We start from the raw sequence: 23,656 nt of genomic DNA, 5'->3' as shown, positions 1-23,656 counted from the left end.
GAAGGCTTAAGTGATTGATTTTATTATATCCTATCCATTAATGTAGTAAAAGGTACAGGTTACCTTGTGGATATGAAGTAGTTCATACCAATTTTGATATACTGTGTTTTATCATTTAATTTATAAATTTTAATATTTCTTCACTGTTTTCATTAATTTGTGAGGTTTGTAAAAAAAATCTGTGATGTTCAATTTGCAAATATTTTGTGGCCTCACATATATTAATCTATTGATTTATAATTTAACTTGTGATCAGAAAATATAATCTGTATAATTTCTATTATTTAAATTCTATTGTGTTTTGCTTTATTACCTAGACTATAAAATAGATTGGTGAATGTATAAGGTATTAGGAAAATAATGTATAGTTTTCTGTTTGGGGTCAGCATGTTTTATAAAATCCATTAGTTTAAGTGTCTTAATATAATTTTTCATGATGCATGTATCCTAATTATCTACAAATCTCATTGATTTCTCAAATGATAGTTGAATTTACCTACAATTTGAAGAATAAACCTGATGTCAAATTATTTACATTTTGTTTAAAAACGAAATTGTTGTGCTTTAATTCTGAAGGATATTTTTGTTGAATAAAGAAAACTTCTTACTTGAAATTTAATTCCAAGATCTTCTCTCTCGCAATTTGTTTATGGAGAAGCTTGCAGTCATTCTTAACATTCAGCATGCCTACACTTTTTGTCCTCTAGCTGTTTTTAAGGTTTATCTCTATCTTTGGTTTCCAGTGTTTCAATTATGACATGCCAAAAAGATTTTTGTGATGTTTGTCCTGCTTGGAGTTGATTGAGATACCTGTATAAATGCATTAACAATTTTTATCAAATTTAGAATTATTTTGGTAACTAAATCATTAAGTATTTTGTGATATATATGTTATGTGCGTATATATATTAAATATAAATATGTGTATACATAGTTTACTGTGCTTATACTTATTTTGATTTCTACCATAGCTACATTTACTTATACTTTTAAATTTTATGTATTTTATTATATATTATTTTAACATGCATTACTGAGGTATAAATGACATAATGAATTGCACATACATAAAGTATATATTCTGTTATATGTTGACATATAGGACAAATGTTTATACCTACTTTCCCACTGTTTGAAGATGCTTTGACCATTTTTAAAGTTTTCTATTTTATATTCCATTTGATACCCTTTTGATGTCTTCATTAATCTTTTCTTTTGAAGTGCCTAATTTGTTTTTAAGTTCGTTCAATGCATCGTTATTTTTTTCCTAATTTCATCTGTAGAAGATACATTTGTGGGTTTTTTTTTTTTTAATATGTTCCTTTCTCTTCATTACTTGGTAAAAGTCTTTGAACAGGTATATGCATATGAGATATGTTACTTCTACTCTCAGGGATCACATTCTAGGACTCCTTATTGCACTTAATGCCATATGTCATACTTTATAGCTTTCTTCTCTAAAGATTACTGTCAAAATATTACTCTTCTTATTGTTGTAATCATTGACAGAGCAGGAGTACCATCATCTCAAACAAACACTGCCACTTTAAGTTCCAGCTCCCTTTCTAGCCTCATGGATTTCAAGGAAATCACTTCTCTTCTAACTACAAGCAGTCAGAAAGAGCAGACAGTAAAACACAGATGAGACAGCTTGGGCACAGAGGAGGTGGCAGGGGTGGGGGATGCAGGGGGAGGAAGTCTGTTGGGTAACTGCCAAACTTCACCCTCATACAATGGGCTCCAGTAAAACAGTGGGCCTTAATAAGCACATTCCTTTCCCTTCAGGTGCACTAAGATAGGAAAGCTAAAAGCAGACTCAGGGAGTATGCCTGCAGCTGCAGAAAGATTTATGGTGGAAACAGACACAAAACTCTCCCTCCCAGATAAGCACAACAAAGAGACACAGAAGCAGTCCAAGCCTCTGATAAACTCTCTCACCTTGAATCCTTAAAAACTCTAAACCTGTAAAAGAGTGGGTTCTAACCTAACTTGGTCATCTCAGGTTTGTTTTCTCTAAAACAAACCTATCCTTGACTGTCTGGCCACCTTTTGTGTTTCTTTCCTCTTTCTTTAATTCTTACAATCATGATCACCATCATGATCTCTATATTATAACTATATACATATCTATATCTATACATTTACCTATAATGTCTTAACACACAGTCCAAGCTCTGAACTACTATGCAATAATAATGTTTCTTGTAAGTAATGTCTAGCCTTATTATAGAAAACACATGGAAACAACAGTTTTTTTTTTTCTGGAGAAAGTACAACAAATTTAAATACTGCTGTGAGAAATGTCATTGCCTTTCTTAGAGGTCTTTGTTTTATAATAATGATTTGTACTGTTTCTTTGCCAAAAGTTCTTATTCATGTATGTTCATGTAAGCATAATGTTAAGTTATATATTTATAAAAATCCAAGTCAGAATGTTCCCTGCCTTGCAACAATGCTTGGCCTATTTTGCTTCTAGTAGTTTATCTGCTGATGATGAAAACAAAACCTCCATTTTCCCATCCCCCAGAAGACTGACTTGCCTATTTTAGGTACCTAATGTTATTTGTCAGAGGAGACACCTCTACCTTCAGGCAGTAAAGGCAGAATCTGGCAAGGCTATATATAGAAAATAAAATGAGACTTAAAATATTTGACCCTATTATTGAACTCAATTGCTTGATGTGTAGTGATTTCAATCAAAATATCTAATTATAAATTCACTCAGAACAGAGAGTCTAAGCCAATTTTGGTAGAGCTTAAACAAGTGCATCATCTGTATTTATGCCATGTACCTGCTATTACTTAAACTATGTCTTTGAAAATGAAATAATCATCATACTGAGTCCATTTTAATTTCCTTAATGTTATTTCAGAATATTTATATTTTTAAAAAATATTATTTTTCCACCTTTAAAACCTATTGTCACTATAATATCACATCACTCTCAGGAAATTTGCCCAAGATATTTTATAGTAGCATTGCCTATTATCATAGACAGCAATTCTCACAAGAACATGAGATGATAATTCATATAGTGTGATTTTTTTAAGTTTTCCCTCGGAAAGCTGGTAAAGGAATGAGGAGTTAGACAAGGTAGGAAAGAAGATTAAACAAGAATGTGGTATCAGACCAGGCAAAGTCCAACAATGTATAATTTGGGCTCAGTTATGTAGAAGTGTTCTAGGATAAGTGTGAGTCACATCCCCAGTAAACTTTAATAAAGGGAAGGGTGTCGTTGGATTATTCTAACTGGTTTCTGCTGCAGAAATGTGAATTCCCAGGACTTGTGACTCTTCAAGCACCAGCAAAACAGCTTCTGGAAGCCTGTGGGAAAGTTCTTAAAAAGAGATACAGGTGAAGGCTGTTGGGAGTGTGATGAGTTTGATAAAGAGTGTGAGAATTTGGGACAAACTGGGTGAGTGCTGATGAGTCTGCTAAATTCTGCATTACACAGTAAAATTGTATCCAACATTTCACCCTTTATCAAGCTTTACCACTTCCTAATGCAAATATTTCAACCTAATTTTCACCAGATTAGGTTATTTTACAATTTAATTTGTTTTTATTAGGTTGACAGATAGTATAATGATCTACCCAGGACTTTCTTTTTTAACATCCTGTTTCTATCTACCTGATATTAATGCCAGGATCCCTGTAATAGAAATGGTATTACTACCACTACTATGGCTACTGGTATTGTTACTATTATTGTATGGGCAGATAACAAATTAATAGTTGTAACAACTTAGATATCTAGTGTTCTTTTTATTTAATTGTTGTATTATTATTATTTTTTTTGAGACGGAGTCTCACTCTGTCACCCAGGGTGGAGTGCAGTGGCGTGATGTCCGCTCACTGCAAGCTCCACCTCCCAGATTCCTGCCATTCTCCTGCCTCAGCCTCCCAAGTAGCTGGGACTACAGGCACCTGCCACCACGCTCGGCTAATTTTTTGTATTTTTTAGTAGAGACGGGTTTTCATGGTGTTAGCCAGGATGGTCTCAATCTCCTGACCTCATGATCCACCTGCCTCGGCCTCCTAATAATTGTTGTACTATTTTTAAGCATATTTAGAATTGACTAAACACTTGTTTTCTCCAGTGTTTTAAGTATAGTATTATAAAAATCTGGGCCTATCATTAAATAATATATGCATATTTTTCCTATATATATACTTAGTTATATATATTGTTGGATTAAATAAATGAAATCTCACAAATTTTTCCAATATTATTCATTATTTACTATCATGTCACTAAACTATTTGATCCTTTTAAAGCTTATATAAACTAGTCACATCCAATCTACTCCTTCTTCTTTATTTTTTCCTCCCCTTTATTTATAAAATATCTTAAGGAGTAACTGGTTACTGTGTAGTCACAGCTTTTAAATCTTGTCTTATTTTCTTAATTCATCTGCATTTTTTCCAAATTTCCATGTCACTATCTTTCCAAATTTGAAGTTCATTTTTCTTTTCTTTTTAATGTTTGTGAGTACATAGTAGATGTATGTATTTATAGAGTATATGAGATATTTTGATACAGACATGCAATGTAAAATTAGCGCATCATGGAGAATGGCGTATCCATGCCCTTAAGCATTTATTCTTTGAGTTACAAACAATCAAATTACACTCTAAATTATTTTATAATACATAATTATTATTGACTATAGTCACGTTATTGTCCTATCAAATATTAAGTCTCATTCATTCTTTCTATTATTTTTGTACCCATTAAACATCCTCAACTCTCCTCCATCTCCCCCTCAACTCTCCTCCATCTCCATCCTACCCTTTCCAGCCTCTGGTAACAATTCTTCTACTCTACATTCATGAGTTCAATTGTTTTAATTTTTAAATCCCACAAATAAGTGAGAACATGTGATGTTTGTCTTTTTGGTGTCTTTTGGCTTATTTCAGTTAATATAATGATCTCCAGTTCCATATATGTTGTTGCAAATGACTGGATCTCATTCTTTTTTATTCTGAATAGTACTTTATTGTGAAGTTCATTTTATTACTTAATTTTTATTTGTAGTGTTTCATTTCTTGGTCAGTATTAAAAACAGTTCAGAGAAAAATTGCTCACAGCCAGACACTAAGACAATGGAATTGTTCCTATTTATTTATGATTTTTGATCTTATTTGCAAATCATCAATAGCCCAATAAACATTTGGATTTAAATATTTTCTGAACAAGGTGACCTTAAACATTCTCTTCAGCTTGACTAAACTTTAGACAGCTTTCTTCCTGAGTATAGGCTCCTAACCTCTCTTTTCTTCGAGCATTCATTTTAGAAAACTTGGAATTGTACATTCTTTCTCTCCCCCTTTGAAATGTAAATCTTCTCCCAGTCTCTAGCCAGTTTTACAACTCAGAAGTATTTCTCAAGGAACCATCCCATTTATAGGTAATCATCAAGAAAGATAGGGCCCCTATCTCTCAGTCTCTGTGGGAGGGTAGGGGCCTAACTTCGGTGAGCAGAATTAGCAACCACAGATGGCATATTCATCTTCCCCACTAACATCCCCCAGGATTTTCTACTAGCTTACCCCAATAGTTAAAACTTCCCAGCCTTTCATTGGTTGAGTTCAATCTCTTAGTTCAATAGTCTTGAAAAAAGTCTCCCCTGCCCCTCTAACCCATCCAGTGTTATCTTTAACATTACAAAAATATACTTAAAGATAAACAATTTTAAAAGACAGTTTGGATACATCGTAAATATATGTGTCATATTTACATAATATACATAAAACCCTCTGTTCTACTTCAAAATAGCTATAACAAAAGGTTTAAAATGTTCTCAACCAAAGAAATCATGAATGTATGAAGTGATCAATATCCTAATTACCCTAATTTGATCATTACACATTGTATGCATGTATTAAAATATAGCATGTACCCCATAAATATGTACAATTATAATTTGTTACTAAAATAGTTAAATGACAATAAGATTAATAGAAGTTAATAGTTTAAAATTTTTAAATAATACCTTAAAGATTCTATCACATTCTATAATATTCACTCTTTTAAAGTATATAAATTAGGTTTTTAAAAATATATATTCACAGAGCTGTGGGAACATCACTACTATCTAATTTTAGAATATTTTTTATCACCCCAAAAGAAACAGTATATCACCCCAAAAGAAACAGTATATCTATTAGCAGTCACTTTAAATTTCCTTTCAACCTGGCCACTGCCAACCATGGATCTGTGAATTTGTCTATTATGGACATTTCATATAAATGAAATCATACAATATCTGGCATATTTTGACTGTAATTTTTCACTTGTTTTCAGAGTTCATCTGTGTTGTAATATATGTCAGTACATACCAATCTTGTTTCTGAAAACTGCAATACAATATATTTTAAAATTCCACTAGATTTCTATTACATAGTCCTACATATTTCAGACACAAGTCCTTCCTGGTCTATCCCCATAATGGAATGTCACAAACTGTGTAAGTTGTGTTTTAAATAGGGCAGGAGAAAACAAAGCTTATCGCCTAAAGGAAAGGAGGTATTCGTTGTAAAATATGAGGGATATACCTGAATTAATTTGGAAGAAAAAGGGAGAATTCAACTTTCACCTATGTGCCTTCCATCCATAAATACTTAATAACCAGATATTTAATTGATTCAACTAAACTAGTATTCATTCTCTGTTGAACCTGGGCAGTGGGGAGAAATGATGAATACTTGTGCATGTGTCAGCAATATCCAGAGATTCTCACACTATGTGGTTCCCTCAATCAATGATGTAAAAATACAAAATAGAAGTTTTAAAAAATGAAGAAAGATTAATATTTATCAGGAAGAATATTTCTACCATATTATAAACATTTGTAAATATTTATCCATCTCCATCTTAATCAACATGTTTGGTAGAATTAGGGAAAGTTAAATATCCTATTCATCTTAAAATAGTCTTCTGTGTAAAATAATAATAGTCCAATTACCTTACAGAGTTTTTAGCCAAGTAATCTGCCTCTCCTATTAAATAGGAATGGTTCCTGTGAATTAGATAAGTACTGCAAATTTATTAATTTTTTTAAAATTTCAAAACATATACTCCACTTCTCCATTGTTTTCTGTTGTGACTTGCTAATGCAAAGATCCCTAGGCAACACATCATACCCTAAGATATAGCTGTAAGAATATTTTTAACACTTTCATGCCTCCACTTTCATCCAAGTTTATTATCAAAAAATTGCGTTTCTATTGTATTTTTTAATAAAGTAACCATATCATTAAGACTACTAGTGTTCTGTCTGGATGTTACTTCAGTTTCATTTATCACCTAGGTAACAAAATAAAGTCCCGTATTGTCTGTTAAGGATCAACGGAGAAGCCAATTTAACTAATACGTGTGCACACACACACACACACAGACACACACACGCATACGCTTAAATTACTTGCATGATAGCATATTCTAAAATGCAGCTTTGTTTTAAATTTAACAATTCAGCTAATGGAGTAAACAATTTATTGAGGCAGTACCTTGAAAACTATTGCTTGGCATCAAATCTTAGAGCAGCTTTTAACAGCAAAAGGGACAAATAAGTTTCAGAGCTTCTGCTCCTATAATTTCTCATAGTGCAAGTGAAGAGTAAAACCCACGTCCTTGAAAAGCTCTTCTCCCTTGGCTTGATAACACTGTATTTTCTTTTACCTCCGCTTCATGCTGTCTCTCTAGCTCTCTCCCATGTTTAATAGAAATCAACATGCTTTTTCCAGCCCTAGGCTGACTGTATTTTCTTATACACTCGATACTGCACACCTGCTCACTCTGCTGCAGTCAGACTAAACTAGCTGCTCTTCTGGAAACCCTTCATGAGCTTTTTTAGGTATGTAACACTTTGTAGGGTTTTTTACAGGCTGGACATTCTTGTCCCTTACATTATTCCATCATTGTCAAAGCAACTACATACAATATGTACTATTATTCTGCCCATTTAACAGATGAAATAATTAAGGCACAAAGAAGTTAACTTTTCTAAGGTCACCCACTTAGTATGTGCTGAAATCAAGATTCAAATTCAGGCTGTCTATGCTTTTGACTATTATTTTATAATGCCTATCACTAGGATAGTTGTCTTTCTTCCTATTCCAAATCCTACATTCATTGTTGGAGACACTGCAATGTTAATATTCTTGACACCTTCATCTTGGTGAATATCCATCTTCAATTTACTTTATCAATGCATTCCTATGGCCTATCATAGATTTTGTCATCATTTAGACTTGCTGTATATCAGACTGTAAACTGAATATCCCATATTCGAATCACATACTTTATGACTTCCCTTACCTATATTCACCACATTTGTAGATGGCCTCACAGGAATTTCCATTCTTTCCTGTCTCACTTATTTATCAATTTATTTTGTATTATATGTTTATGTGACCTATTTCTTCATCCAATCTCTTGCCAATTGTAGAAAACTTGCTCAAATATTTTCTGCATCAAGCATTTGGATGAATCTTATCTCAACTCTACCTTATTCCCATCTGTATCCAAGTTGCTGAAAAACAATGGTGGGAAAAGTATTTATCAAATTGATTATGATACAAATTTGTGTTTAAATTTGCATTCCAAAAGTTATATTTGTGATGTGGGTCCTATAATATCAAATTTCGTACTAGATGAATCAGATATCTCAAAAAATCAGTATTTTAATTTTAGCTTGACTAGTTCTATGCACTTAAATGCTGAGATTATATAATTCAAGTGCCTAACATGTGGTCAAAAACCCAACAGATGCCACTCATTTAAAATAAATCTAATTCCATGTAATCACTGCCTATTGTGTTTGATGAGAAAACTTGACTCCTGAAGCCCTTTTGTTAAAAAGGTCTGTTAGGCCCTGCATGATCTGATATCCTGCCTGTCTCTCTCTGATGTTTAATTTTACGTGCCAACTTGACTAGGCCACAGGGTGCCCAGATTAAACATTATTTCTGAGTATATCTGTGAAGGTGTTTCTGGATGATATTAGCATTTGAATGTGTGGACTCAGTAAAGCAGATCTCACTCTATAATATGGGTAGGCATCATCCAACCATTTGAGGGCCTACAGAAACAAAAGGTGGAGAAGGGAGTAATAACATTCCCATGTTTATTTTTCATGCCTCACTGCTTGAGCTGGAACATTTTATCTCCTTCTCTAAAACTGGAATTTACACCAATGACTCTCTTTCTTTTCAGACTTCCAGACCAGGAATGAATTTCATCAGTGGCTTTAAGTCTCCATCTTGCAGATGAATTGTGGGACTTCTCAGTCTCCATAGTTAAGTGAGCAGATCCCTGATAATACACCCACCACCCCGCATCCCCTCACCCCGCACCAACACACACACGAGGACTTCAAAATGTTTATGGAAAAATGGAATTAAAAGACAAAAAGTGAAAAAATATCAACTTTATTTATTAACATAAGCTCCATCAAGTTCAGCACACTTTTGTTAGTAATGATGCCAGCCATTTGGTCCATTCATAAACTACTAAGAATCTTATAATTTAACCATGTTGATGCAGTCTTTTTTACATAACTAACTAAAAAGTAATGAGTTACTTTGAAGATAATTTAAGATTAAGAGACAAAAAGAAGTCAGAAGAAGACAAATTATGACTATAAGATAGGTGCCTGATATGGTTTGGTTGTGTCTCCACCCGAATCTCATCTTTCACTGTAGCTCCATAATTTCCATGTGTTGTGGGAGGAAGCCAGTGGAAGATAATTGAATCATGGGGGTGCTTTATCCCCATTCTTTTCTCGTGATAGTGAATAAGTCTCAGAGATCTGTTGGTTTTATAAGGGGTTTCCCTTTTCACGTGGCTCTCATTCTCTCTTTGCCTGCCACCATCCATGTAAGATGTGACTTTGCTCCTCCTTGCCTTCCATCATGATTGTGAGTCCTCCCCAGGCACATGGAACTGTGAGTCCATTAAACATTTTTCTCTTTATAAATTACCCAGTCGCAGGTATGTCTTTTATCAGTAGCATGAAAATGGATAATACCATGCCTAATGATTTTCCATTGAAATTCTCACAAAATTGCCCTTATTCAATAAGAGGAGTGGGCAGGAGCATTGTCATGGTGGAGAGGGACTCCGGTCAAGATTTCCTGTGCATTTTTCTGCTAAAGCTTTGGCTAACCTTCCCAAAGCACTATCATAATAAGCAGATGTTATTTTGTCTTGGGCCTGCAGAAAGTCAACAAGCCAGAAGTTTCAGTATCTTAAACAAACGAACAAGGAAAACTGTTGCCATGACCTTTGCTTTTTGACCAGTCAGCTTTTGCTTGGACTGGGTGACTTTCATCTACCTATTGAACCGCTTCCTACCACAGAGCATTGTTTCATTTCTGCTTTGTCTTCAGGATTACACAGGGAAAGCCATGTTTCAACTCCTGTTACAGTGCTTTGGAGAAATGCTTCAGAATCTTGATCCTGCTTGGTTGAACATTTCCATTGAAATCTTGACCCTTGTCTGCAGCTGATCGAGTGCAACAGTTTTGGCATTCATTGAATGGAAAGTTTGATCAACTTTAATTTTTGTCAGAATTGTGTAAGTGGAACCAGTTGAGATGTCTATAGTGTTGGCTCTCGTTTCTGCTGTTAATCATGGTCCCTCTTCAATTATGGTATGAACAAGATCAATGTTTTCAAAAGGCTCTGATAGAGACTCTTTTCAAACTGTTTTCTTATCCTTCTTAGTGCCTTAACCTAGATCTTATTCAGATATGTTATAACAAATTATGATGGCTTTATTTTGCTCCAAAAAATGTTAAATTTCATGCATAGCTTTTCCTAATATGCATTTTCCATGAACTTTTTGAGGACCCCACACATGTGTTTGTGTGTGTGTGTCTGTGTGTAGTTTTATCCTTTTGCTATTTTCTGTTTCTCTAGACACACCCTGACTAACAGAATCTCCCACCTCATCTTTCCCTCTTTCTTTCAATTACCATACTCTATATACCCCGATCTCTTTCAGTTTATTAAGCACAGAAAGTTTCTGACCACAGAGCATGTGTTTTCTCTTTCTAAAATACTTTTTCCAGTACTTTCAACTACCTTAGCTACCTGGCATCCTTCATGCCTCAGTTTAAATAACCCCACAGTAGAGAATTCTCCTATCATCACCTGATGGCCATCACCATTATTCCTATCATTATATTTACTTTTATGTTATCTTTTCACTGCTTACGTACTTTTGTGTTTCTGATACATCTCTTTTTGAGAGCACTATATTGTTAAAAGGAGCAATAATACAAGAGCAAAATGTTTTCCATTTAACCAGAAATGCTCAGCATATTATCTGGTAGAATAAACACTCAACGAATTGTTGAAGAAATTCTGAGAACAAATGGTGAAGGACACCCCTATAGGCATCCCTACTCTCAGTCTACCACTGGGTCATAACATAGTCATGTCCAGTTTTGAAAATGTGTCTACTAATTTTGTACTAAGAATTTGACCCAATTTGCTTAATATTTCCTCCTCTCTAATGAGTAAATAGTGCAGTTGGTTAGAGAGCTCTATAGCTTGTGCTACCACTATTCTTGTGTGCTAGCACTTATTTTACTTTATTGTGATTCCATTTTTTTTCTTGCTTGAATTCTTTCCTAAACAAGAGCTCTGTGAAAGCATCATTGTAATTCCTATACCTGAGCAGTACATCATTTACAAAGTTACACTGAAAGTACTGTTGAATAAACTGACTCACCTATCTTTCAGTTTGGATTTCTTCATCCTGCAATATCTTCCAAATCCTTTTCTACCTGGAAAAATGCTACTTACGCACCAACATGGAAACCAAATAATCCTTTAAAAAAATCTTTAAAATTCAGAAATAATAGGATTTTGAGAATATGACAAATTGGGTATTTTAGTATTTTTTCACAAATATAATTTATTGAATGCCATATTGTATAATATTACAATGTTACTGGAGTATTATCTGGTATGAATGCTGGGTTTAGTAACTGCCTTTCAACATCTGTGGATAGGGGCATATTATTTATTGCCCTAAACTTTAATAAAATAGATTTTTTTGATAATTTTAATGCTGTAAATGCGTTTGTATTAAAAATATTGATTAACCTGTACACTTTTATCACTTTACTTTGCTAACATTTTATTGAGAATTTTTGCATCAATATTTATAGCAGAATTTGGTTCTTAGTTTGATTTTTATTGTGCATATAAAATTTTAGTAGTGTTGAGTTGTGTTAAGAAATTTTGCTAATTTAATCTCTTTTGTAGTCCTGGAATAATTTTAAGTGGCATTTGAATTATAACTTCTTTTAAGGTTACCTGTTTACCTTCTGATACTGATAAATTTTTATATGTAAATCTCTAACCAGTTTTCCAATCTCTATTTAAATTAGTGTATTACAGTTTCCCATTTAATTTAGGCCAATTTTTGTAACTCATTTTTTCTAGGAAATCATGTATTACCTGTCATTCAAGATTACAAATACTTGTAGCTAAGTACATAGATCATTTTTAACATCAAATAAATACACACACACACATGCACACATTAGAAAGCATAATCATTAAGAGGTTAATGACTATTATTAATTGTTAAACTTTGAAAACATTGTTTATATCTACTAAACTTTTTATATTTTAGAAATTCATATTAAACTTGCAATTATAAATGGAATCTCATCTTTCCTGTTTGTTCAAAGTAGACATCCAATTTTCTCACATAAAACAAATTATTGCAAATTGAAATTGTCATATATGATATACCTATGAATTTGATGTTATGTTTTAATTCATATTCTATATTGTTCTAATATTGTTGTCACTACTGCCTTTTTGTATTCTCTGGCTGAATTTTCCATAAATTTGTTTTATAACACTTTTTAGATGGCATTGTTTTATATGTTTATTATGCTAAATAAATAAACATAATTTTTCCATTTTTAGTTTTGAACAATTTGTCATTCTTTATATTTTAACAAGAGCCAATACATGCCAAATGTAATGATGGGTAATTTTAAAAATTATATTTATTTGTTCTAATGTTGCATTTTTTTAACTATTTTAGTAATTGTTTCCACTCTTAATCATTTTCATTTGTTATTGAAATAGCTATTCATTTATTTCTGTTTGTTACTTTGAAAAGCTCTATTATACTTTCTGATTTTATTCATGATTATTTTTCTTTCCTGACTCATAGAAGACACAGATTTCTTTATTGCCTTTACAAACAAGATACCCACTATTTTGCCTATTAAGCTGCACTAGTTCTACTGCCAAGACACTTTATCCCACATCCCATGTCACCTATTCAGTCCGTCTTTATATAACACAGGATGTATAGCAAAAAAAAAAAAAAAAAATTATTTTGTCCCTTCTCATCATCTATATTTTTGTAGGATTTTGGAGTGAGAGGCAGTATATGTCTTATAGAAGCCTTATAATTCTCTTTCACGATCTTCCATATCTAGTTTTCAAATGAGAAACCAAATTGCAGTCTCATATATTGTATTTCACATATTTTAACATTTTATTAGAATCTTATTTTTTTCTGTCATTTGAAGATTTGTTTCTCTATATTTTTCATGTGCATGTTTTCAGATAAGTTCTCTTGAATCTCAGGAAGACCTTTTGACTGTTTTTAGTTGAAATAATTTTCTTCTCAGTTTTGTATTTTTATCTCCTCTTTTATTTTTTTTATTTTTTATTTTGAAACTCGTGTTACTTTTTAAAAATGTTTTGTTATGTATTCTACATTTCTCCCATCTCTTCTCTCATAATTCACAACTTATTATACTGTGGTTTTGTGCTCGAACACATCTGTTCTTGATCTTCCTGGTCACAAATTTGGGACTTAATAATAAACAACCATATATTACTTCACGTTAGGTACTGATTTTTAAAAAATCATATGCTTTGAATCAAAACAAAAAAGTGTAATTTTGTTTGAATCTTCTAAATTTTGTCCTCTTTAGTTTATTTTTAATTTGTTTCCTCTTCTTCTGATTTGATTAATTATTAATCTTTGTGGACTTAGACCAATTGTTAGTTTTCTTTTCCTAATAGGGATCCCATTGTTGGACTACCTTATGACAAGTCTCAGAAAATGAAGTAGTTTCTCCCACTTATGTCTTGGCACTGTGGCCACAATTATACCCCTGGAGACTGAGGAATAATTATATCTGAACCCTGCTTTACTTGAATTCTTTCTATCAGAAGCAGGCAGTATGTGCTTACTAATTTAAATAATGCCTTGCTTTCTGCTGATTCCAGATGGATCCAGCAAAATTATTTCTGTGTACTTGAGAATATTCTGCTGCTTTCTGATCTTCCTCCATGAGCTCTCTGAGGCTAGTCTGTGGGCTGCTGGGCCTCAGGGCAGAAACTGAAATAGCATGCATGTACTCAGATCCCTACAGATCCCATCCCTCATTCTCACACACCTTCCTTCCTGGTCCAGCGAGAACTTGACTCAGGAGATGTCGATAATTTGGAATAGAAAGAGAATAAAAAACAGCACTTTATCAAAAGTCCTCTCATAAAACTTTCCTCATATCTCCTTGTTAAATTCCTTTTGTCAATTGTCAATTAGTTTAGTGCTTTTTAAATCATATTTAGTACATTGCAATTATTTATCTGTGTGTCTTACCATTCAATTTGAATTTCAAGAAAGAAGTACCAATGAACTCTCTATTGTTGCACTGTGGTGCCTTGTACTCTGCTAAGCAAAATATGTAAGGGTGGATAATAAAAATGTTCCAGCTCATATATGCTTATTAGGGCTTCATTGGTATAAGCATACATGTGCATGTTAAATGATACATTTAATTATTTGAATATTCTTTAGTGTAACCAATGTATTTATCATTCAGGGACAAAAATTATGGCATGCACTTTGTCGATATATACTAACAAATGATTGGATTACCTTCATATTGAGGTATACTATTAAGTATAAATAAATAATACAATTTGTATTAAGTACTTTTGATATTTTCCCAGTGGTTAAAAAATCATAATAGGTCTCTAATGTTTTTTTACTTATAAACTTTACACTTACATTACTATCCTAATTGTTAAAGCACTTATCATATTTGGGAAAAGGTTTCCAATTTTAAAATTCCACAACTGGATTGGATCATTGATTGCAGAATGGATTATATGATTAGATTGGACCATCTAATCCAGGATAAACCAGGATAATTTTCATAAATCAAAGTCTTTAATTTGGCTAAACCCCCACATCATATAAGGTGAAATATGGAGTCGGTCTAATAATTAAGCAGTGACATAACTGGGAGTACATTACTTTGTCTACCATGGGAATCAAATGAAATATACTAACTAGGTATTAAATGTGGCATCATATACTGTCAATACATTTATTTTTCCCGATTTCTCAATAAAAAGATGAATATTACTCCATTCTTCCATGACAGAAAGTAAATTCTCTTTATTCCCATGAGGATATCTTTCAGTAAAAATTCCTCAATATTTCAGAAAAACCAACCCCAACGTGGACTTCTAATGAGATTCAAACATTCCATCATATTGATGACATTCTGATGGTGGCACCATGAAGAAAATTGGCATATTGTAATGTATCTCATGCAGTCTCAGCTGACAAAATTAACATGTCATGAATCTGTCCAATTTTTTGAACTCAAGTACTCTTTCTACTTCTGAAAATTACATACTTTTTTTTCATTAACTTTTAATCTTTTCCTTGGGCTTAGTGGAAAAATATTACCTCACCACAGGAAAAATGTTTCCCTCATTCAATACTTCAACATTGACAGGAGTATTTTTCAAGCCAAAATCCCACAAGGTGGGATAAACCCTAGAAAACTCAAAATGAAATAAAAATCTTGTATCCAATGAACAAACCTATCCCTTGGTAATTTAACCAACTCTACTAGCACAGTTATACTTACCCAGGAGGAAAATATATGGCATTGGTAAATTCTTCATTTAAACTTAAAGGAGTTCTGACTTAAGGGGATTTTCACCTACAAGACTTAGTACTTGAAAAAAAAAAATCAAGGTTCACCAATGGAACATTCTTACTTGTGGTGTGGAAAAATCCAGCAGACTGCCTCAACAACCCATCAGAATAGTAGTAAAGTACTGCTAGTGTTTTGTATTAGTAATTTTGTGTAGTAGGCTTAATTCTGGCTATGGCAAATGATAAAATATATCTTTAATCATGGGATATTGGCAATGGCCTAGCAGTACAATCAGTTTCTAGGTCACAAAATATAAGACTATTAAAAGCATTATCATACAACATATGCCATTATGAAGTAAAGTACAAAATCAAATTACAAACTAGACCTGATGTTACACATATACATCTGAAAACTGAACTATCAATACAGAATAGCTTCTAGAATATGCTTAGAATTGCACAACCATATGATTGGTAACTCAAAGAGCTAAGCCAAAAACAAGTATGGCTACAAAAGTAACATGAAATTATTGAATACCCAGTAAAAAATTTACTGGACACATTAAGAATTATATAATGACACTTACAGAACCTTATCTTGTTCCATATATGTGGGCATGGGGCTTAAGGTGAGTTGAGCCTATTGCCATATAAATCTTGACCAGCTTACAATTTATTCGACTCCCTACCACTCCCATGGTGAATCAATATAACGGTTTCAGTATAATAAAGTGCTATGTCCTTAATGGGTGACTAGCATAGATCTGAAGGCATTGAATGACAACTTCTATCACATGATCTATATGAGATGTAAACATACTTAATGCAAACTTAACATTGAATGCTCTTCCTAGCTATTGCCAATCCCAATATATGATTTTCTAGTTATTCCCTGCCAATTACACCCAAATGCAGCAGGCACCATTAGGTCCATAAGTGGCTAACCCAAGGAATTTTCTAATAAAACTCAAAAAGGATGAATACAGTCATACTCTGCAATAGCTTCACTAGCTGATAAGATTCACAGATACCTCGAATTTTTAGAATAGAGAGAAAAAAATTGAAGTCTATGTGATTTAATAGAACTGGCAGTGTTCATACACTGACAAATTTCTGCTTAGTTTCTTTTCATCCAGATCCTGGCTAAACTATATATTAGTCAGGATACCTCATAGATACAACTTTTGAGTCTTTTTTTAAATTTCACAATGACTTCTGGTTGTCATATGCAATGAAAGGATAACTTACTTATTGTCTCCAGGGTTCTACAACTCTGCCATACACCCCATTCATAATGAAAATGTTGTGATGACTCTTAGGCCTATGCAATAGATTCCCTGTCTTTTGAAGTCATCATCTCACTTTTAGGGGGTCACACTTAGGAAGAGATTGGTACACACTTTTTAAAATTTTTAGGTGAAATCTCATTTTTTCAGGAAAACAATGATCTGGCTCCTTATGTAAGTAGATGACATCTCACCATCTCCACTGGTGAGATATAGTACATATGTGACCTTGACATAAAGACAAAAAGAACTTAATCTCCAATAACCACCCATGATTTTCCCAGCTGTAGAAGAAAATATCATTACTCTATTGGATATGTATTTAGTAAATAGATATAGTGGTAAAAAAAGAAAAACCTTATCGTCACACTACTCCCTGAATTGACTTATGAACTAATACTACCCTGGCAGCAGCAGTCATCATTCATGGCAAAAATTGATATGCTCAATATAATGCAGCTGCTCTCCTGTATTAATGGTGTTACTGGGTCTGGAATAAACACATGCATAGAATAAATCTTACAACCCCTTGTTAGCAGCTCTCTACCATTTTTGTTATGTCTAGTTTGATTAATATTTTTAATGCCATTAAATTTAGTGTTCACCTGAAAAAAATACTAGTATCAGCATCTTGATTCGCAACATTGATCTTACTCATATAACAGACAGCTCTCTGTGACATGCTGAATTTTCTTTTTCTGTTGGGATGTGAGGCATGCTTGGCTTTGTATTCCTTCACTTCTGCACAATGGAGATAATTCTAAGGAAATTTTCTGTAGAGTAATAAAGTTAATCTTCACAGAATCGATCACTTGCCTAGGCTCCTTCAAACTATCTGGGACAATTTCTAGATATTTATCCCTTGTAATTTTATATTTTATTATAGAAGCCCTATACATCGTATAAGTGACAGGTTTAATAATACGAAAAAATGTTCCCAGTTATTACAGTAATTCAAGATTCAGCCGGCTCGATCCCAATCCCAAGTTCTAGTTTTATGTTTTGTTTTATTTTAATGCAACTAAGACAACTTACTAAGTGAACAGAACTATTTTCCATCTATTTATAAGAATTTCTCCTCTAGACTGGCTGAGCTAAAATGAAATATAGAAACTTGTACACTTCTTTAGGGGAGATTGCCAATGAAAACTTCAAAGCTCTTATCCTTCCTTAAAGCTACTCTGCTCAGAAAATATATTTTCTATTGTTACCAAACATTGCATGGTTTCTCAAAAACTGCATATTACATGTGCCTGATGAGAAGCTTCAGAGGATTGGGGTCAGGAGAGACTAAAGTGAGACAAGTAACCCTATGATATAGTTTAGTTCCGTGTCCTCACCCAAAACTCTCGTTGAATTATAATTCCTAATGTTGGAGATGGGGCCTGGTGGGAGGTGACTGGATCATGGGGGTGGTTTCCAATGGCTTGCTGCCATCTCTCTAGTACTGTCTTATGATACAGTTCTCATGAGATCTGATTGTTTAAAGTATGTAGCACCTCCCACTTCACTCTCTCTCTCCTGCTGGCCTCATAAAGATGTGCCTGCTTCCCCCTCAACTTCTGACATGATTGTAAGTTTCCTAAGGCCTCTCCAGAATCAGAAGCCTGTACAGCCCACAGAACTGTGAGCCAATTAATATTTTTTCTTTCTAAATTACTCAGTCTTGGGTATATCTTTATAGCAGTACAAGAACAGACAAATACACCCTGTTACCCTGATCATCCTCACTACTTATTTAAAGGAGTCTGGGAATAAGCAACCTTAGTAGTGCTCAAAGTAGCCAGCTGAAACTGTAGTAGATATGCATCACACCAGGAGACTCCCTAAGAATATCAATGGTCCTCATTCGGGAAAGAGCACAATTTCATTGCAAAGCTTAGGGTCCTGTAAATTTACCAGTGTCTTTCCTCAAATGCTCACCAGAAAAAAAAAAAAAAAAAAAAGATAGTCAAGCAAAGCTATGGTATTTAAACCTACTAGAGAGAGGGACAGCACCCCCTTTACAGAATCTTGGTAGTATATCAAAACAGGGAGATTAGGAAAGGCTTTTCTGGACTGGCCAGAGTGATTTTGGAGTGGACTTCATGAAGAAAGGCACTGGTTTTAATTTGACAGAGATTATAATATAATAATGTTGAATAGCTTGGCACAGCAAGGTGAGGGTCTTGAAAGAATCATTGAGCAGAACGTTAGTTCTGAGAAGTAAGCTCTGTATTAGTTTTGTCTTTCTGAGCAAGAATTTCCTGCAGTGAGAAGCGAAATTATTTGTTTGGTTTCAGTATTGTTTAACAAAAGGAGGAAAATGTTTGCCTAGACTCAGAGACAGAATTTATGTTGCTTTCAGGTTTTACCAAAATCTCTATCTCCTTCTCAATCTTTATAGACTATGTATGGGAGCAAATAATTGGGATGTCTTTTCTGGAACTCAGCCTTAATATCTACAAGTCTGTGTATTTGCATGGATCCTGATAGTCATGTTATTATCAGTTTATGTAAACAAAACTGCTTTGATCCTGCAATATACTCCATCTGTTACATTTACCCTCTCTCCTTTCCCAACATTAATTGTTGATTGCTCCATTACTACAATTCTACTCCATCTATTTTTTCTCTAGTCAGTCTTTTACCAAACACTCTATCAAAATTATTTTCACATGGCTGGGCACAGTGGCTCACACCTGTAGTCCCAGCACTTTGGAAGGCCTGGAGGGGCCTGTGGATTGCTTCAGCCCAGGAGTTCGAGACCAGCCTGGGCAACATGAGAAACCTCGTCTCTACTATAAATACAAAAATTAGCCAGGTATGGTGGCATATGCCTATAGTCCCAGCTATTCAGGATGTTGAGATGGGAGGACCACTTGAGCCCAGGGCAGTCAAGGCTGAAGTGAGCTGTCATTTTGCCCTGCCACTCTAAGCTGGGTGACAGAAAGAGACTCTGTCTCAAAAAACAACATATATAATATATATATATATATATTATATATGTTGTTGTTTTTCTTCACCAGTCACCTCTAAATGGCTAATAGAAAATAATTCTCTATCCTCATCTTTATCAATGGCATTTGTAACAAGTAATTATCTTTTCTTAAAAAAATACTTTGAGAAATTAGTTTCAAGATATTCCCTTTTCTGTGATGCATTCTTAGCAAAATTATAAAATGAGAGAAAATAAATAGAAATAGAAGATTGGTTCTTTAGCAAAATACTATCCTCTTTTCATGTGAAAGCACCAAAAATATAGAACAGCAATAGAGGAAACAGAGAACCAATATGTTATCTCAGCAGATCGTCTGTCAGTTACATTTTTCAACTAGTGTTTAGTGTGGAACATCAGCAGCTTTTTAACTATCCTGGAGTAACTACCCAAAATGAGCAAAACCAAAGATAAAACAAAAACAACAAAAATGTCACAGTGTAAAGCTGAATGTTTAACATATTCCAATGGACAGTAAAAAAAAAATTACATTTTATTTATCTTACATCTTGGTTTCTGGAGACTACTTGTGAAGCATAAATTCTAGGTACTGTGCCTATGCTACATCCATTGTCCTATCAAGCAGTTGATCATAAACTGGTGATGCTGCTCCTTTGTAGCAGAGAAAAAATTGCTAATTTGGCTATTACTCTACTGCAAAGCAGCTGTGATCACAACCTCCTGAGCACTGAAAATACTTCCTCCCAGACTCCTGAAACTTTCATATGAAAAACTTCAAAAAAGCTAAATATGCATATTTCATAACTTACTGAGATATATTTTGCATCATGCTGTTATATTCTGCAACTCAGCAAGAATAAATATCATATCCTGGGACTTTTCCCCTCATAAACTATGTTACAACAGTCAAGTACAAGATATACCTTTTTATAATCAATATGGTTCATTTGAGCTTAAGTGGCAACCCAGGGGAGAAAAGAAAAAAGAAAAAGCATAGTTAATCGAAGTCCTCCATAAATGTCATCACTCCATCCTCTGTAAAGTTTATACATTTTCTTTTAATTTGCATAGAATATTCATACTGTCAATGAAGTTACAAAAAAAAATTCTACTTTTATTTTTAATCTAGAATATTAAGATGTTCTTTTCATTTGAAATATAGCTTTAAGGATATTAAGAACATTGATGTGATACTGTAATTTGGCAAACCTAATTTTGGAAGTCACTACTACCTATTAAAATTATGTGGATTAAAAACACTAAACATTGTAGTGAATGATAATTAAAAATATTTATCTGAAAAAATTGATATTAGTGAAAATGGTATTGTCTACACTCTGTTAAATAATTGAACCACATATTCTTTTCAAATACTTCTTTTGCTTCTAAAATAATTTTTTTTAAGTAAAACACAAAATTACTCATAGTTTAAAGTTATGTTTTTATTTTATTAACAATACATTTGTAAAAAATGATGAAGCTATATTTATATGTGCTAAATATTTGCACCAAAGTGGATGTGGAGATGGCACCAAATTAGTCACAGTCTGGGCTCAGAGTATTCCACACAGACAGCACTGTTGGTCTTGGCTGTTTTCAGTCATGAATGGGGGCATTTGATAAATTCAAGTATGTGCGTTTATTATCTGGCATCATGAGGAAAACAGGTTTGGTCTTGGAGTGTACGGTTTAGATGTCACTGTTTAATTAGTCTGGTCCCAGGTACTGGTGGGGGACATAAAATATTCATGAGGGTTCTTCAAACTATGGAATACCTGAGGCACAGGGCCTAAGGAAAAGGTCTTGCTTTCCTGGCTCTAAGCATGATTCTGATACCAAAACTCAGTCAGCTTTCAAGCAGTGTGGGCGCTGACCCCAGTGCCACCAGGCTTTCTGTGTAGCTTGCTGTAGTGAAGGGTGATGTGACTCCATAACACTGGTTAGGTGCAAGAAGAAATAACATACACAGACCAATGTAAACCCAAATTACTTAGGAACCTCTACCAGATCTGGACGAAGTTATGAAAGAAACCAGCTCATTTGTTGAGTCAAATGTACACTTTATTTAAAAACACATCACAGTGAAATAAAAATTGCTGGATTCTCCAAGACCATTATCTCAGCCACCAGAGCACCCTGACTCAATGTGATCTTAACAAGATTTATAAGACCTTTCACTTTATACATCTGTTTGGAGAAAAATCTCCACCAGGCTTTTGCATTTCTCATAATGGTACTGACAACTCTTTGTTCTAATTCATCCTCTCAAGGAGACATAAATAGTGAACAGGTGTGGGAGATGAGGATTGTGTTTACATTTCTATATAATTGTTTATTATTTTTTATTTTTTTGCAATAAAATTAAGCCCAAATTCTCTAATTTCTGGTAGAGAAAAACATGATTTATAAAGAAGCCTTTTATAGTTTTTCTCCTTTTTCCCTGCCAAGTGGGTAAACAAAACCTTCTCTTAGCATAACACTCAGAGAATGTGCTTCTCTCCTCTCGTCCTTGCACCTTCCATTTGAGAGCTTTCTGTCATTGAAGCTCATGTTCCTACAAAACTCAAGTATAGCAAACCTCCCCACAACCTTTCAAATTTTTCCCAGGAATAGATTTTCCTTTGGTGATTATTGTCAATGACTATAAATAATAACCAAAAATAATTAATAATACCAAATGTAAGTACTCTTAACATTTATGATTATAGGCATTGTATTAAACAATTTAATTAATTGCCACATTTAACACCACAACAACCTCATGAGGTGGCTACTATAAGTAGAGGTGTTTCTAATTTACAGGGTATGTAAATTAGAACTAAAGAGGATGAAGTTATCCACTTTAGTCATTATTTTACCCTGTTTTTTTGTTTGTTTTTATTACAGGGTTTAAAATTTTTAACAAGTTATTCATTAATATGCTGTACTTCCTCATTCTACATCTGAAAATATGGCTTGTCTTTTTTGTGAGGAGCTTGAAATAACATATTATTGGTGGTAATTTCTGCTCTAGTATTATGGACTCAGCCTTGCAAGAGGTAAACAAAAGGAAGGTTTCTTCACTCAAGGAGCTAATATTCTAATGTGAGTAGTAACTGTAGATGAAAAAATAACATCAATGTTGATGCAAGTTAGTAAACCATTCAACACATTTTACCCTCATTGTATTTATTTATGAGATCTGGTGGAAAGTGGATGCTAGGTTCCATTCTTTATGTTATTTAACTTTTCTCATGATCCTAAATTTTGGTGTCTGAATAGCCTCGATGTTAGAATAAACAAACAATTTTCTATCTGAGAAATTATAGCCAAAGTCCTCAACTTTTTTTTTTTTTTTTTTTTTTTTTGAGACGGAGTCTCGCTCTGTCGCCCAGGCTGGAGCGCAGTGGCGCAATCTCGGCTCACTGCAAGCTCCGCCTCCCGGGTTCACGCCATTCTCCTGCCTCAGCCTCTCCGAGTAGCTGGGACTACA

Source organism: Hylobates moloch, unplaced genomic scaffold (genome assembly GCF_009828535.3).
Source record: "Hylobates moloch isolate HMO894 unplaced genomic scaffold, HMol_V3 SCAFFOLD_4, whole genome shotgun sequence".
In the NCBI taxonomy this organism is placed as follows: domain Eukaryota; kingdom Metazoa; phylum Chordata; class Mammalia; order Primates; family Hylobatidae; genus Hylobates; species Hylobates moloch.
The sequence above is the reverse complement of the archived record's forward strand: the minus strand, read 5'-3'. Positions refer to the sequence as shown.